This window comes from Lissotriton helveticus, chromosome 3_1 (assembly GCF_964261635.1).
Source record: "Lissotriton helveticus chromosome 3_1, aLisHel1.1, whole genome shotgun sequence".
NCBI lineage: Eukaryota > Metazoa > Chordata > Amphibia > Caudata > Salamandridae > Lissotriton > Lissotriton helveticus.
In genome coordinates, this window is record NC_136061.1 from 1,948,481,839 (window position 1) to 1,948,501,111 (window position 19,273).

Consider the following 19,273-nt stretch of genomic DNA (forward strand, 5'->3'; position numbering starts at 1 on the left):
GTAGACCTTTGGGGGGGCCTATGTATATGGGTGGGAACCCATCTAGGATGCACGGTGAAGAGAATAGAAACCCATTCACCATATATCTTATGCATTCTCCTCACCCATAGAAATCTTCCAAAGCTGGCCATTATCAATGTTTATTCTCGGCCAGTTAAGTACGGGCATACATCTCCGACGTTAGATTGTCTGGCGGCCCTCCTCACTTCACTTTCGGGGAAAGCGTACTTTTTATTAGGTGGGGATTTTAATTGCCATTTTGAACCTCTTAATGGGTTGTCAACATCCATTACTAGCAATGAGGATTCAATATGGTCAATCTCCGCGTCTAGCGCCTATCCGATAAGGGGGTGGACTCCATTAGTTTTTCAATTGACCTCTCTTACCCTCACTCATTCTTTGAGGGCTTGTAATGGTCGGTTCCCTGATGACAACCATGGGCATCCTACCTTTGAGAGTTTTGGTCAGGCAACAATAATTGACTATATTTTATTAAATGTTGAAATCTGGCACAAAGTCGTGAAGTTTCACGTCTATCCCCGGGAAGAAAGCAACCACAATCCTCTAGTCGTAATGCTAGATTGCCTTTTGGTAGAAATAGGGCAAGGCTTGGATAATCCCCCATTAGAGAGTCTAGTAGTGGTTGATGGAGGGTGAAGAATTCGTTGGAGCATAATAATCCAATCCCCAGATATATTGTCGGATATGTATACTTGCATTATTCCATGTTTAGAAAAGGCAAGTCTCGTCTCTGGAAACAGTGCCAACCTAGAAGCTGATACAGACCTAGGAAAAACCCACCAGAATTTGGTTGCAAACCTGGCAGACTTTTTTTACAGTAATAATCCCACTAAGAGCAACCATCGTAGAGAAAAAAAACCCTGGTAGGGATGCAAAGAGAGCCCTGCAGCTATGTCTTAAGGGGGGTGACAGTACGAGCATAAGGGAATCTAGGCTAGTTTAAAAAAAATATATTTTACAAGCAAAATCTGAATGGGAAATGGAAAGATGGCAGGCCATTAAGAATGCCTTGGAGCATAAAGATATAAGAGGTTTCTGGAATTTTGTCCATACTTGAAAAATAGAGGGTAGGACTACCATTGAGCCTAATATTGGCGAGGAGGCCTTGCGTCTTTATTTTAAGGATTTATATTCAAGCCTACATAACGATTCCAGTGTGAGTGGGATCTTGGTTTGTTGCCAAATTCCTGACTCTCCTGGAGACACACCTCCCTGTATCTTGGCTGAGGTATTAGCTGCCCTAGCCAAGGTACTACCTAACAAAGCTCCTGGGCCAGACAGAATTCCCGGGGACCTGTACAGCAATGAACAGATAGTGTGGGCTCCATACCTCCAAAACATTATTTAATGCAATCCTTTATTGCTTTCCTTTATGGCTTACCACCCTCCCCCCACACACGTTGGCGGGGGCAGAGATTTTCCCAATCTACAAAAAAGGGACGCCCATTGAACCCGCAAATTATAGGCCAATTAGCCTTATTGATGTAACACAAAAATGTTTTGCTAGAGTGTTACTGGGCAGACTTTGGGAATGGATGGAAGACCCTCATATTTTAAGACTATCAATGCTACAGCAATTCATCCTCTGTGCTGCAGATCCTTGAAATACATTGTTCATGACGAGCTCAGCTCGTCATGAGCACACAAGCAGTATACTGCATGACGAGCTGAGCTCGTCATGAGCATGGAAGGGGTTAACACCCTTGCAAGCAGGCTTTAGATGTAAAACATCTACCATAGATCAGCTACTTAGGCTTCAACTGATCTATTGGAAGCACATAGTTCCGGAGGGTGGGAGCCTGTACCTTACATTCGTAAATCTCAAATCAGCGTTTGATATGGTGGACCATGATCAGTTGTGGGGTATTATGCTAGACATTGGGGTTCCACCATATCTTTGCCACCAGCTCAAACGCCTCCACGATGGAACATTTGCCAGAGTAAGGTTCGGTAAGAATGGGAAACTAACGGCTCCTTTCCCCATTGGAAAGGGGGTGAGGCAGGGATGTGTGCTTGCGCCGACCCTCTTCTCCCTCTTTCTTAACGGGTTCATTGAAGACCTACTTGTCGTTAAGGATATCAACTCCCCACAACTAGCTAACCGCAAATTTCCTGCATTAATGTTTGCGGATGACACCCTGCTCCTCTTGAAATCATCTATGGGGATGCAGCGTGTGCTAGAGGAATTTAGCCAGTTTTGCAAAAAGAGGTATTTGGTGGTAAATATTAAGAAGACAAAAAATATGGTCTTCAATGCCAATTCTATAAATTGTCCGCACCCAAGAATGGACGATAGACCATTGGAAATGGTCCCTATCTTCGACTATTTAGGTCTCACTTTAAATGGTAAAATGGGGTGGGGACCGCAAATCAATAAAGCTAATTTAAAGTTAACTCAGGCCATTGGGGGGTTTTAAAATTCCATAAGAGATGTGCCTTAAAAGTTATAAGCCCGCCGGTAGAAATCTATAAAGTTCAAGCAAGGGGAGCAACCTTGTATGGGGCAGAACTGTGGGGACATAGCGCAGCTAATGCCCTTACAGTAACAGAAAATAACTTTTTAAGACACATTTTGAGTCTGCCCAAAAGTACACCCCTAGTACCACTAAGGATGGATCTCCAAATCCTCCCGATTGAGGACCTAATTTCTTCGCGCCCGCTGCTGTATTGGCGACGGCTGTGGAGCACGCCAGAGCTGGGTCACTATAGGGAGGAATTAAAAGTGGTATTGTCTACTATGAGGGCTAGAAATATCCCGTGGCTGTCCTTTATGAGGGACTCACTTCGTGCAATGGGAAGGAAGGATTTATGGACTGTACCTGAGGAGTCATGCTTAGCGACTTCAAAAAAATCTTTAGCTAGTGCTTTGAAAGAACACAAACTGATACGTATCTTACAGACAGCTAATCCTTAGCTTAACCTTTGGGTTTTTGGATATTAAGTACCAATACAAATTGGAGCGGGTGTTGTATTCTATACAACCACCATTAGCAAAAAAAATATTTTTGCAATTTAGATATGGGACGCTCGCACTTCATGTTTTAACCAACAAGTGGGTGGATGCTACTTGCCGTCTCTGCCCTGGGTGCCTAGTGGAGGAAGAAACTGTAATCCATGTTCTTCTGCTTGGCATATAAGCGGGCTAGGTCCAAGTGGGTGATTCAACTCTGCAGAAACCTGGGCATTAGAAATTACATAGAATTCTACAGGATTATTAAATCTGATACTAACCCGGTTTTTGTCGCTGCAATTTCTAAATTTTTATTTGCTATGTGGTGTAAACTAATGCATTTGCTTACAAACTGATATAAGAATTTGTAACACTTGCTCCTATTTGCCATTTGCTGTGATTATGGGCTTTGTAAAACCTAGTTTGTAAACATAGGTAGTTGTTGACCAACTCACGCGAGAAATAGTATACCCGCTTAATTGGCTGTTATTGTGATTTTGGGTTATAGACAAATAATGGATGTGAATCCTCTCTTTTTTAAATATTTATATCCTAAATTATATTTTTAATGAATGTTTTAATTGGCCAAACTTCCCATAGTGATGATTTTCATTTGCCAACTTCCCAATGTGTGATTTTATACTGCTATGCATACTAACTAGTGTTCTTTACGGATGTATGACGTTACAACGCAGGCTATTACAACGCCTGCCTTTACAACGCGGTTTTTACATCGCATACCATTACAACGCATAGCGCTTTTGGGTGCTGGATAGTGAATAGTTTAATTTACTATTCCAACTCCAGTCCCCGTGGACACTAGGGAAGGTTATTGGATAGTAAATTAACCTATTCCCTATCCTAGAGCACCCCCCAGAGCAATGCGTTGTTATAGTTTGCGTTGTAATGACCGCGTTGTAATGGTAGTGCGTTGTAAAAGTTTCGTTGTAAGTGATGTTTACCGTTCTTTACGACCCTGTATTCCTTTCTTGACATGAATTTTAAGATAAGAAAAAAGGAAGAACAGCGGCGGACTCTAGATGCCGCACTAGCCTTGGATAGCGTACTCAGAATGAAGTCTTAAAAGTCAGAGTCAGATGAGTGGCGTGCACAATCTTCTCCTGCGCCAGCCGCTGACAGGCGCAACCCGTACTGGCCGGGAACAAATATGAGCTAGACAATGGAGCGGTGCACTTCCCAAGTGATGTAATATCCAATAAGAAAGCCCAATCTGTGTCTTCTTTGAAAGAGACTTTATTTAAATTTCATTGAACATGGTTAGTGAACATCAGCCAACGCGTTTCGTTCGATTTTCGAACTTCGTCAGGGCTTTTATAGTATGTATAACGGGCTTATACTTATTCCTGGATGGTAGATCCAGGATCGTCTTATGAGGATGAGTAGTCACAGTATCAGAGTATCAATGCAGCCTCCATATTAAGGGCTTTAGGTCGTTAGTCTGCCGCTGCAATTCGGGCGTATCGGAAATGCTGATACCCAGGACAATGAAGTGGACTCCAATGGCAAAAATGTTGACCTCCTGTTCAAACTGCAGGGATGCAATAATCTACAAAAGGCTGTTTCTTGCAACTGCCCAGCGGTTCCACTTATTGGATTTTTGCAGTTTTTGTGTCATTTTGTTTATTAAATGTTACTTAAGTTTTCTAATTCAGTGTGAGCTTTTTATTGTTTAACATTTCAAAAGCATTACTATTTTCATACACATAAACAACTTACACATCACCCTAAGTTAGACATATCTGCTGTGTGCCATAGCTTCCAGGGGGTTGAGCTTAAGTGAATTCGATGACTTTTAGGATTCACTTTGACATAGGTTGGGAATATTACTTGATATGGGTAGCAACCCCTCCTGCCCCCAAATAATAATCCAATTTCTTACACTTGGAATCGTAAATGGGCCAGAAATTAGTTACAAAACATATGATAGATAGGTGTACATAGTAATAGAGTGTGGTAGCAAAAGGTAGATGGTGAAGGGAAAAGAGATGGTGACTACATTCATGAGAATATTTTTTAGAACAGTGAAAAACTGAATTACAGTTTTTAATGGAAATCCAAATAGTACCTCATTAACTAGATGGATCTCACCACCAAATGAGTACTGGGTCCATACTAGCCTAGATCTATTATTTAGCTCCTCTGTAGTTGCATATTGGGTAGCATTGCAGCTTCAAAACATTTCTGGTTCAACTTTATTAGAGTGGATTTAATGCAACTATTGTTGGTTTTTCTTAGGTAGTAACTGAACTCATTTATTGTAGAAAGTTTTCCTGGAGTTGCTGACCTCAGTCTGCTAATGTCCTTTGCTGTTCGGTAGAGGACATCACCGTTCTTAAAATATTTTGTTTTTATGATTTGTAATATCTCACGAAGGCATCGACTTCTCCACGAACTACCTTATTTATACAAAGGATCTTCACACCAGTTGACTGTTAATGGTTTAATGCAATCAACCATCACAAACTGCTCTGTCCCCACCATCAGTGAATTTTCTGGCACAGAAGGACCCATGACAAATACTTGTCATGCATCAGACAGTGTAGGTCCTGGGACCAGTGGTGGTGAGCAGAAGATGCCACTTGGTTGGCCGCAAGTAATTCTCTGGCTCTGCAGACTTGTCAAGACAAACCATCCTTCTAATTGCAGCTGCTCACTAGACCTGTCCTGCAGTAGAGTTAATCAGAGAACAAGACTATGTCCCTCTTTTGCCGGCCAATAGTCAAGGTTGCCCCAGAGATCCCATCTCGAGACAGAGGTACCTCTTACTTGTTCCTCCTATCGAGAGGCATCCTCTGCTGAAGAAGATGGAAGACCCACATGAAAAGGACCACTATCCTTGAGAAGATTTCTACTAACGAAAAGCACCTGGCCTCTACAAAGTAGCACAGCATGTTGCTTCCTACATTCTCTCTGCTGCACTCCTTCATTTGCACTATGATTATGCTGAGTGGTCATCCGCCAACGAGAGCCCCAGGAGCTATACATTACTCCCTCTGTGCAGTTTTCACCTTTGGTCCACCCCCGTATCCGTTTGTCATTGCCAAGAGCAAGTGTCGCAGCCACACAGCCAGAAGGACAGTTAGCATGACACGTTGCTCCTGGTGATCCACAAGGCTGGCCCATCAGCTGCCACTTCTCTATAGGGTTGGACGCTTCCCTCAGTGTCTGCTGCTCTTCATGGGTAGGGCTGTGCTCCTCGATCAGTGACCTGACTTTGAAAACTAAAAACTAAACAGTGATAGACCTAAAAAGAGGACTACCATATGATAGACTGTGGGGCAAAGAGTGAGTAATAAACAGAATAGCATGCCAATGTACTACAGTGGATGCCCCTGAGTGGGCAGTAAGGGTTTCCTCCAGGCTTTTTAGACTAGTGGTTCCTTGGGGAGGTGAGACTGAGTTTAGGGCTTAGGTTGATTGGTTGCGCAGGTCAGGTTGGCTTGAGCTTAAGGTACAAAGTGAAGCTACCCCTTTTGCCCTCCTATTGCTCACTTGGTGGCAGTTCTGCGTAGGCCTGGCTTCATTGGTGACTCGGACAAGACTTGGATTCCAGTGTACCCTCCCTTTTAAACGCATCCAGTTTTGTCTCTTTGTTCTCCAATGGTCTTTTGCATAGGACTATTAAAATGTATCGTTCTGCTTTTGCAGCTCATCTATGCCTGTATAATTCAGTCTCTTTTGGTAAGAAACCCTTTGGCTGCCATCTCTTGAAGGCCATCTGCCTTAAGAGACATAAACAACCATGTTATTCCTCTATTTGGAACATCATCATTCTCTCCTTTCTAGTTTCTAGGTTTCCCAACTCCTCTCTATCTTTGAAAATTCTCTATAAAGCCGGTGTCCCTTCTTTGCTTTATTTTCTGTAGGAGGGTTTATGATATCAGAGCCGTCTCTTTGTCATGCCTCCATTCCTCTCTAGATTGAGCACCTTTCTACATCTGTGCTTCCACCAAAACGGCATCTCAATCATCCTTTACACATTTTTTCAGCTGCCCATCTTTCATTCTAGACAACTGCTTCTCTCCTTCAAGAGTCCTCACAATCATTTTCTTGTCCCACTTTGGCCTGCAGAGTTAGGCAATCATGAAAGTCACAGCACTGAGACCTCTTTCGGGCACCTCTCCACTTGTGGCGCCACCCTCACCGCAGACCCCTTCACATGGCTCACACCCACATTTTTTTCAGGTTACCATGCCAGGTTACCTCACTCACCCTCAACCCCTCACTCACCCTCAACCCCTCACCCTCACCCACCCTCACTCACCCTCAACCCCTCACCCTCACTCACCCTCAACCCCTCACCCACCCTCAACCCCTCACCCTCACTCACCCTCAACCCCTCACCCTCACTCACCCTCACCCTCACTCACCCTCACTCACCCTCACCCTCACTCACCCTTCGATGATCAGGCTTGAGGAAATCCACAAGGGTGCTGACTGGTCTATAGGGGTTACGTTTAGGGCCATCTACCTTAATCCAGCCAAATATATGGCTTTCTGTTATGATGTAGTTACGTTCTGGTATTTGCATGTGTTCTGCCTTAATGGTTCTGTCTTAGATTGTAAGGCGAAGGGAATTCCTTAGGTGCCAGTTGCAGCTGGGACCTTGGTGAGGACTGACGCCAGGCTGTGTCTTCATTAAAGCCTTATGTTTAAATGCCAATTTCTGGTGTTTGGTGAGTGCTTCTTTCACTACATTTTGGCGATGATCTTTGTATTGGAAGGAGAACGGACAGGAGGAGCATAGAGGAATGGAATCGACACAGCCTGTGTGGTCCAGCATTGTACATTGATGTGACAGAGGAGTCATGGAATGAATCCGGTGAGGACAGATGTAATTGTGGGAAAGATCCGATCTTCAATGGAGAAAAGAAATCTTGGTCAGGTACTGTAAAGTTTAAGGGTCTTACCGGTGTCACAGTGTTTCGTGTGTGAGTGCTCGAGCCTGGGCTCGCTCGTTTTCTTGTGCTGCAGCGTAAGCACCCGTGGCACCAGCAGCGAACTCAGTCACAGTCCTGAAGCACAACGGTGATCTCGTGATACTCTACATGACTGGAGCTCGTGAACACGGAGTGATTCGTTTTGAAAGTCGCTCCTGCACGAGCGAGCGCGAGCTGGTCCGAGCAGCACTGTGACAAGCGAGGTCTCGAATTGTCTTGGGGCTCTTGTCACAACGCCAGCAGGATCATTTACGCTGACCGCCTTCACGTCACGTGATGCACGCACGCTACATGCATCACAAAAGCAACTTGTGACTCATCCTGAAAGAAATTGACATCTTTAACTCCCTGTAACACTTTTGTTACCACTGAAGGAACGTTCCACTTCACGAGCGGGTTCCAACGTCTGATGACGGAAGTGTTACAGGGAGTTAAAGATGTCATTTACTTTCAGGGTGACGGGGCTTGGCTTGGATGCCGAGGTGAGATGGCGGTCTCCCTGTGAGCTCCGCTCTGCCTCGGAGACTTTTCACCAAGAACTGCCTTGCAATGCGGAGATTCTGGGCACGGATGCTGGTCCTGATCCCCTGAGATGGCGGTGCGCCTGGATACCGCTTTAATTGATTTCCAGCAGCGGCACGAAGTCTGGAGGCGGCGGCGGTGATTTTCCCTCACAGAAGCGCAGGCGGCCGCCATTTTAAATCGCGGTGCTCGCGTTCCATTTTTCTTCTTCAAAGAGCCATCTCCTCGCATTAAAGATGCAATATTATGCTGCCGAAGGGGGGAAAAAGAAAGGTATGTCTCCATTTCTTTTGAAATTTCCTCATAGGAACTGGAAGACAGGGTGACTGCGTTTCCTTAATCATTTTCCTCTTGCCAAATACTGGAAGTTATCTGGAACATGCACGCTGCAAAGTGTCTTATCATCATTGCTATGCGCTGAATGCATAATTTTTACTTCTCAAGCCTGGAGGGTGAATTTATAAAGTTTTTGCATAAACTTTAATCTGATTTTTGCGGTGTTGATGTTTCTTCATACTAAAGTGGCTTTTGAAAATTACTTTATTCTTCTTTAGTGTCTGCCGTATTTTGATACAGTACTTCTGTTTAATCCAACACTCGTTACCTGTCTTCAGATGGTCACTCTTCCTGCCTTTTTCTCCTCTGTTGTATGGGCAAGATTCGTCCTTTTCTAGTGACTACACTTCGATATCTTCAACAACTCAAGATGGTAAGTGATCCCCACTCCTTCTTTAGGGCATCCTCTTCAGGTGCTAAAATAAAGAGACATAAGAATGATCCACCTTCCCCCATTCTTTCCTTGTAAAATCCTGTTCTGGATTCTATTTTGGAGGAAGTACACGGTCTCCAGCCTTTTATGTCCACTACCAATGAAAAGTTAAAACAAATTGAAGACCGCTGGATTGTAATGGAGGGAAAGGTGATGGAGCTTGAACAACGTGTTGGAGATCTCCAAGACATTTCTACTAAAATTCCTTTGTTAGAACACGAGATCCACAAACTTAAACTACATACCAAAGACCTGGAAAATCACAATCGTAGGAACAATCTTCACCTTTATGGTCTGCCAGAAAATATTGAGGGTCCAGGTATGTTATCCTTTTTGAAGAAGTTTCTACCGGAACTCTTAGATCTTCAATCCTCAACACCTCTCAACTTACAACGTGCTCATCGTTTGGGTCGTCTTCAACCTAACTAAAAAAAACACGTGGTATCATAATGCTATTTTTTGGAGTTTACTGAACTGATGCATGTACTGAAAGCGGTTAAATACAAATGACGTCTTACTTGGTCAGGCCACAACATTTTTATTTCACAGGATGTCTCTAATGCAACGAATGCCCGTCGCAAGGAGTTCTAGCTCTTCTGCCCCAGATGAGACACTTGTACATTCAATATGGCATTCTCTACCCTTGCCTTTGCAAAGTCACTCATAAAGGAAGATCACTCTCTTTCGACGATCCTACGAAACTGAAACTCTTTCTCAATAGTATTTCTTCTCCTAATATGGAAAACTAATGTTTAACCTCATCTTAGTTCTACTGGTTAACTGGTTGTTGTTCATCTTGTAATTATATTTCTCCTTCTTTCTATTTGCAGCTCTTCCCTTAAACTATTTTTATTCCTTCAAATGGTATCCTTCATTCTTTATTTCTTACTATTTTGTTATTCCCATACTTATTAAGAGGCTTTCCATTACCTATTTATTCATACCGCCATCCTTGCATTTGTCGTCACCTTGCCCCACTCATCTTTGGTGCTTGCTTCTCTCCAGATCTGGATTCTTCTCCTTGATCTTTTACTTTCTCTATCTTTCTGTGTTTCTCCCCTTATCCTCTTCCTTTTTTCTCCTCTCGTCCTATATATCATCTACTTTTTTTAACAGTGGGTTTTCCTTATCATTTTGTTGTGTATATGACTGTTTTCCTCTACTCCTATTTTTTCTTCAATTTCATCACTTGTTCTTTTTTAGCAATTCATAAATGTTGTTTCTCTCTTTGTTTGGGTCTTGTGGCTTGTAGTGCTTCACAACATATGTTCTCCCTCACTCTTCATTTCTTTTCCCTCACGGTTGTTTCTCAGTATTATTGTTTTACCTCTTTGAATGTCTTTCTTTCATCATTTGATAAATGTTGTCTCTTTTTCTTTTTTGTTGATCTTGCAGCTTATTGTTCCTGTTTCCATATAGTCCCACTCACCCATCAACATGTTTAACATTGTCTCGTGGAATGTACGTGGTCTAGGTCATCCTGCAAGCGTCAAAAGGTATTGTCTCACTTATCCAAACTTAATACGCATGTTGTTTTTTTACAGTAAACTCATTATAATTATGTGGAATCTCTTAAGCTTAAGCGCCAATGGGTCAATCAAATTGTTTTTTCTCCTCCTCTTGATCATCATGGTAGTGTTGCTTTTTTATTTCATAAATCGATTAATGCACAAATCATATCAACAGAATGTGACTCCGATGGTCGTTGGGTTTTGGTTGATGCTATTATTTGTAAAACTCAAGTTACTTTTCTTAATATTTATGGTCCTGTCAAACCTGATCCACAATTCTGGCACTGTATTAAATTGAAACTATCCTCTATTTCTAACCCCAATATAATTGACGGTGGCGACTTTAATAATTGGCTGGATCCTTTATCTGATAGAAAATCTAAATGTAAATTTAAGCCTGATAAGACTCACAAATCATTTCGGTCTGCCATCACCTCTCGTGCTTTGTTTGATGTATGGAAAACTTCTAATACAGATATTTCCGAATGTACTTTTTTTTCACCTGTCCACCATACTATGTCCCGTATTGATTATATTTTGGTTTCTAAATCATTACTCCCCTGTATTCATTCCCCTGAAATTGGGTCTATTTTTATTTCTGACCGCGCTCCCATGTCTGCTTCTTTTGATCTATCCCTCACTACTTGCAAACAAGGCAGTTGGATTTTAACAATCATCTTCTTTCAGACCGAACCTTTATAACAGAAGTGACCTCCTTTATTAATGAATTTGTTCACTTCAACAAACCCTCAGACACCTCAATCCATAACAATTGGAATGCTTTTTAAGGATCATTTAGAGCCTTTACTATTGCTTACTCTTCAAAGAAGAAAACATTAATGAATCTTAAATATCAGGAAACTCTTCAACAAATTAAAACCCTGGAGCATAATTATGTTTCCTCTAAATCTTCCTCCACTTTACAAGAATTGATTGCAGCCAAATCTACCCTGAATACAATTGACACTGTGGATGCCTGTAACATTCTTCTTGAGATTAAATCAAAATTTCATGGTGGCCAAAATAAAGCTGGGAAAATGTTAGCAAATTATTTAAAAATCAAGTCAGAACATAAAAATATTGGTCCTATCCACTCAGAAACAACTCATAAACTTCTTTCCTCTGATTCAGACATTGTAGACACATATCAATACTATTATAATCTTCAATACACAGAGGATACCAATACTTCGGAAGGGGTTTTAAAAAGTTTTTTCCAAGGTATCCCCAAACCTTATTCTCTCCCTGATATGTATTTGCCTCTTAAAAATAATATTTCTCTTCAAGAGATAACTGATGCTTTTAAATCTTTGAAAAAGACCAAAGCGCCGGGGCCAGATGGCTTCTCAGTTGAACTATTTTTAACTTTATCTCAGTTTTTGCACCAAAATGATTAGACCTTTTTAATTCATTCCTTTCCAATTCAAAAGCCTGTGGTTCTTTTTTAGAAGCCCTTATTATTGTCATCCCCAAACCAGACAAAGATTTTTCCTTTTGGAAAAAGTTTCGACCCATTTCCCTAATCAATTATGATGGTAACATTTTTGAAAAGATTTTGGCTTCCGACTTAGAAAAGATTATCCCTCTTCCCATTAAACCATATCAGGCTGGACTTGTTAAAGGCCGACTTGCCTCCGACAATGCTAGAATGTTCTCCAATATTCTTGCCCTTGGTAAGAAATGCCCTTCTCCTCTAGCTGCCCTATCACTTGATGCTGAAAAAGCTTATGACCGAATAAATTGGCAATATATGTTTCACACTCTTCATTGGTTTGGTTTTGGTCAAAAGTTTATTTCAAATATTAAATTACTATATTCTGCGCCACGTGATTGTGTATTTGTTAATGGCCTTTTTTTCCTCATATTTCCATCTACAAAGAGGTACCCATCAGGGCTGCCCCCTTTCTCCCTTACTTTTCCTCCTCTGTTTAGAACCTTTTCTCGAACAAATTAGACATAACTCTAATATTACTGGTTTTCAACTTAACTCCCACCAAATTAAACTTTCCGGCTATGCAGACGACATCCTTATTTACAAGTCCAACCCTTGCAATTCCCCCCCCCTTTTTTTTTTTACAAGAGATAGCTTTGTTTTCCAATGTCTCTGGTTACAAACGTAATTTTTCCAAAACTGAGATTCTGCCTTTAAATTCATTATGTTACCGACACATGTTTGACTCAACACATTTTACTTGGTGGCCCCAAAAGATTAAATACTTAGGAACTTGGTTTTCCTCAAATATTACTGACACTTTGGGCCCGATGTAGGTGGCCCAAATACCGGTCAGTAATACCGAAAATCAGTAGATTACAGCGGACTCGATAATTCTCGCCTCGGTGCCTACTCTAACCAGGGATCACACTCGGCAACTCTGAGCATTAGCTTGCCTCATCTCTACAACGGCCCCCCACATTTGCCGGGGATGCCTGGTTTCACCTTGGAGATACCCAGTAGGGACCATCTCACAGGGATAGCCAGGACGGGTTCCCCAGCGGTCTTCAGCGCCACGACGCCTCACGGCAGCAGTGCGCTTTATAAGATACATACATACATTACCGACCGGTATATAGCAATCCCCAATGTAGGAAAGGAATCAGTAATAAGAAATCGTAAATACCTATTCTTTATTACCGATTTCTAATTTACAGATTCTGATTTACTTAACACCCAAATACCGAATCTGTACATAAGAAACGTTAAAAACCAGAAAAGAGATGTGGGAAAATTCAGTAATACTGAATTTCCTAAAATTTGGTATTTAAGAGTCGGTAATTACCACTGACTCAAAGCAGGTGGTAATCAGGTGCACTGTATTTAAACAGCCCCAAAATGTAACAGTGTGATCACTATGGCTGCCTTCTAATAACAAGGCGACTACAGCTACAGGCAGCAGGAGTGAGGATCTGGAGACGGGAGGAGCGCGTTTACAGACAGCGCATCACACTCTTCCAACTGACTGAGGCAGAGATCCATGAAAGGCACAGGCTACACCACCAAACCATCCTGGACCTGATAAGGGACCGGCACCCACTCCTGGAGCATCCAACACCAATGGCGCACGCTATACCACCACATGTGCAGGTGCTCTGTAGCCTACACCTACTTGCATCTGGCAGTTACCAGGGGGTGATAGTTGCGGTAGGTGGGGTGTCACAGAGTTGCCGGTCCCGTTTCTTTAACAAGTTCCTGAATGCCATGATGCAGAGAATGCATCACTACATAAGCTTCCCAACCACCATTGATGGGACACAAGATCCATTCTGCCCACCTACATCTACTGAAACAGAAAATCCACCCACTCCATTAATGTGCCGTTAATCTGCAATGCAGCCAACTTAATCACCGACATTGTGGCCAAATTTCCTGGGAGCACCCACGACTCATACATTTTCCAGAACAGTGGGATCTACACGCCTGGCTGCGGGAGAATTTGGAGAAGGATATCTGCTAGGTAAATCACTGTGACACACCCTGATGTATACTGCAATTGAATGTGTTGGTGACTGTTATTAATGGCACTGTCTTCGCCACCTAGGTGATAGCGCTTATGCTGTGCGGTCATTAATCCTCACTCCTTACCTAAACCCATCGACCCCAAGTGAGAGACGATACAATGTGGCGCACAAATCAACACGCAACGTTGTGGAGCGCACGTTTGGACTATTGAAAAGCAGGTTCCGCTGCCTCCACAAAAGCGGAGGTGCACATCAGTACACACTCATCATCTGCTGCAAGATCATCGCAACTTGTGATATGCTGCATAACCTTGCCACTAAGAAAGGTACAGAAGTAGAATTAACTGACTCCGAGGACGATGATGATGAATTTGCACAGCCAGAGCCCAACGCAGCAGGAGTGGCGCCTGCACCAGATGGGAGACAAAGACGGGCTGAAATCACACACAACTATTTTTGAGTAAGTAAGGAGACACAGCCAGTTGTTGCATTTGAATGACGTAGTTTAATATATTGGCACTACGCCACTACACAAAGGGCTCAACATGGCAGTCCTATTTGTAACCACCCTACGAGGATTTCATGGGTTAAGTCACCCAGTTAAGTAGACAAAGTGTGGCTAGCATTAACGCCTACGGCCATGCACAACAATGCTGGATTCCATTTGCAGACTGTCGTCACTGGCAATTAATCCAGTGCCAGCCCCATGACGTCTGGTGCTCCTCCTCGTCTCAGTTGCAGGGGGCATTATACTGCTGTGACTTGTTGGCTCCTCACTGTCCCCCACATCACCTGCACCAGTATTGGCAGCCTGAGTATTTAGGAGCACTTCAAGTGCAGTTGTAACTTTCACAAGCCCCCTTGAAACATCACAGCTGCAGTGTGCCATCCCTTCCTGCATGGCCACGGAGCGCCTGCAGAGCAGAGAAGTGGCAGTGGAGAGGCGGTTCACCGCCTTTGTATGGTTCTCCATCTTCTGCCTCTCCCTGCGCCGTGCCATCCTGTCCTCATCAAGCATGCTGCACAGCAGCATCACTGATTGGGACATGTTCCTTATGCCCTCAGCCATTTCCTTCATGCCCTCAGCCAATGTCATGTTCATTGAGCAGATGCCCTTCTCTATGTTCTGCATGTTTGCAGTCATGTGTCTCATCTGCCTCTGTACTGATTGTATTGCTTTCCCTTGCAGGCGCTGAACCTTTAACATCTTTGCCTCCAGACCTGAAAACACACCATGCTCCTCACCCTGCAACGGTCGACTGGGTTGCCTAGCCCTGCGGCGTCTGGTACCTGTGTGTGATCGCTCTGTGGGGGACTGTTATCCTGCATTATTGCCATCCACTGGCACTGATGACTGTTCTCCACCCCTGCTGTCTTCCAAGGACAACTCCATCTCTTGGAGTCTGGTAACTGCATGCCTCCTGGGTCTTATTACTGCCGGTGGTGACGCTGCTGATGATGCAGGTGGTGGGGGTGATACCGGTGTTGGTGATGCTGGCAGTGGTGGTGATGCCGGTGGTGGTGGTGATGCCGGTGGTGGTGGTGATGCCAGTGTTGGTGGTGTGGTGTGCCCTGCTGTTGCAATGTCCTCCTCCGATCTCTCCCTCCGGGGTGCCCTTCCTGCCTTGTCATGTGCAGACCTGCGCAATGTCTTGCCTGTGGACACAAATTGTACATTAGCTCACTAGTCTGGAAGCACTTCGTAACAATATTACATTTTCATGTCTGCCAATTTATCTGACTGTCCTCTGCTTGCTTATCACTGATGTGTATCACATGCCTTTGTGTTCAGTGGGAAGACTGTTATGATAGATGTTACACTGACTACATCTCCCATAATGCATTGCTGGAGTTCACTAATACATGTACTGGAGTGGGATTCACTCTGCCTCATTGGGGAATGGGATCAGGGAGTGGGGGGCACTGCTTGGTGTGCATGCATCTTACCTTGTTTGTTGCCAGCTCTGACTGAGCTGTCTGCATCCCCGATTCCGCTGACGCTGTCAGGCTCAATGGTGGAGTCCACCAGCTGTTCCAGTGCAGTCAGTGCATGTGCCCTGTTTCTTCCTCCTCCTGGCAGGCTGGCTTGTTTTTTCCTTTCAGCCATCTTCTTCTTTGTGAGGCTCCTGACGTCGTACCACCTTTTTTTAATTCTATTTCACGGTGGGTCACTCCAATCGCATTCACATGTTCCTGTATGTCAAGCCATATTTTTCTTTGCTCAGATTCTGGCACTTGAAGTGACTGTTTCCCAAACAGCTTTCTGTGTTCTCTAACCACCTCCTCAATCAGGACCTACAGCTCCCTTTCGCTACATTTTAGCTTTCTTTTCCTTTCTGCACCTTCATTTTATATCTCCTTGTTGGCCATTATGCAGTTTGTGTCAGGAAAAGTTCTTACAGTTGCTCCTATGTTCTCCTCTGCACTCCCTGCCTTTCCAGAAGATTCTGATTCAGTGCACATGCATGGGTGTGGCCACTTCCTGGTTGAGAGGTGGTGTGGATGCACAGGATTGGCTGATTCCTCAATTGCTGCAATTTTGAATTACCGATTCGGTATTTACCGATTCGGTAATATAGATTCGGTAATACCGATCGGTATTAAGGATTCGGTATTGTTTTTTCCGAATTTTACTGAATCGGTAGAAAATACCTAATTTTTACCTACATCGGAAATTCCGAATTCTTACTACCGAATTGGTAAAATTCGGTATTAAGAATTCGGTATTTCACGTTTACCTACATATGACCCTTTATCCCATAATTGTAATGCCTTAAAACTCAAACTCACTAATTTGTTATCTTCTTGGTCCCCATTATTTTTATCTTGGTGGGGCAGACTGGAAATGATCAAAATGATAATTGTTCCCCAGGTGCTCTTCACACTTTCAATGTTACCTTTTAAGATTCCTAATTATTATTTTTCACAGATTAATTCTTTATGTACCAAATTTCTATGAAACAATAAACATGCTCGCATTTTCCTTTCTAAATTGATTCAACCAAAAGCAGAGGGTGGCGTTTGATTTCCTGATTTCAAACTCTACCACAATGTATTTTTTTGATTCGTCAATTCTATGCCATGTCTAAAGATTATCAAGATTTACCTATGCCAACATGGGTTGCTGTTGAACGTTCACTGTTAAATAATTTTTCTTTTCAGAATGTTATTTTTTTGACCAACTGTACTTTCATTTCCAAATATCCTATCTTAAAATATTCTCATCATCTAATACAGACACTTTTTTCAAGAGTTTTGACCCGTACCAATCTTTTTAATTTTCTTCACTATGGGTTAATAAACACATCATATTCTGCCATAAATCCTTTTACTACAAGCATTGGAAGGAAAAGGGAATTTTTTATGTTTATCAGTTGATAGATAACAATTCGATTTTGCCCTTTTCCCAGCTACAAGAAAAATGTAACTTCCCTAACTCTTTTATTCAGCAATATAACACATTATCACCTGTTCTCCAAAACTTTTCACAAAATGTTTTTTCCAATCCCATTCCTATTTCGTTTACACCTGTTATACCCCTGTTTTAAATTACATATGACCCAATTCCTAGTGCCTCCTTTATATATAAAACCTTATTCTTATCTATTAATACTCAGAGTAAACCTCCTATTGAATTAGCTTGGGAACATGATTTATCTCAATTGCTTTCTCAATGGGATTGATTGTGGCAAAAGATTTTCAAAACTTCTAGAGCTGCCAATATTACACAATCCTTATATTTTATTAGTTGTAATTACTCCCCTCTTTTTACACAACATTAACATTTCTATATCACCTTTATGCTGGTCTGGTCTTTCATCTGAAGGAACATTGTTACATTTGCTTTACTATTGTCCCAAGGTTTATGACTTTTGGAAAGATATTTGGTCGAAATGTATTTTGATTTTTTCTTGTGATTTTCCATTTGCTATTCATAATATATTCTTAGGTACTTCACCTCCTGATTTTGACCAACTCCCCTCAAAAACTATTTTATTTGACCTTTTTATTGATGTTGCTTTTAAAGTTATATTAACATGTTGGAAAGACAATTCTAAACTATCCTTTTTGCATTGGTGGAATTTATTTTGTGATGAACATAGAATTGCTTCCGTCTCACTCTTCTATTCATCTAAAGATTAAGTCAGATTTATTATGGTTAATTTTTACTACATTTCTGTCCTCTCACTCATCGTTCCTATAATACCCATTTTTAATGTATTCATTTTTTTTCTCTTTCTTTGTCCTCTCTTTTCCTCTTCTCTTCTCTCTTTTTTCTTTCCTTTCTCTCTTTTAAAACAATTAAAAAAAAGACCTATAATACACACTTTTCTTTTTTTCTTCTAGAACACATTATTTTATTACGATGCTATGATTTCTTATCCCCATTATTTTTCTCTTCGAATATTGTTGTGTTTTACTATAATATTTGCATTATATGCTTTTTATTCTTCTTCTTCAAATAGATTGTATTATCCTCTGTTTATCTCCTGATATATATCCTCTTAGTTATGTAACGTGTTAACTTGTGTTCATTTTCTTAATAAAAATTATTTAACAAAAACAAATGCTTTCTGGATGACATTCTGATCATGGGGGAAACAATTGATCAGCGCAATTTAATGAGGGGTTTGAAGAAATTGGAGGATGCTGGACTAACACTGAATAAGGAAAAATGTACATTTATTATAAAAGCACCTGCTCCTGCAGAGAAAGATCAATTAAAAATTTGCGAACATACGTGACAAGAATTTTCAACTCTATTAAGGACACAGAGGCGAGGATTATGCTTCTCTATTCTTTACTGCAAGTCTCAGCAGCCAATGAAAACACAGTAAAAACAAAGTACTACAATACTACAATACCCAAAAACACTTGCAGGTCATGTGATCAACCATAGAGAATGTCCATATAAAAGCATCCCACAAGGAAACAGAGTCCTCTTTCTTTGCGGAGACAACAACAGGTAATGTCTTGAAAATCTCACAGTTCTTTATGTCAGGACCGGAGGCTCCGATTATGCTTGTTTAAAGCTTATCGACCACCACAGAGGCTACATCAACAATAGGCTTATAATAAAAAG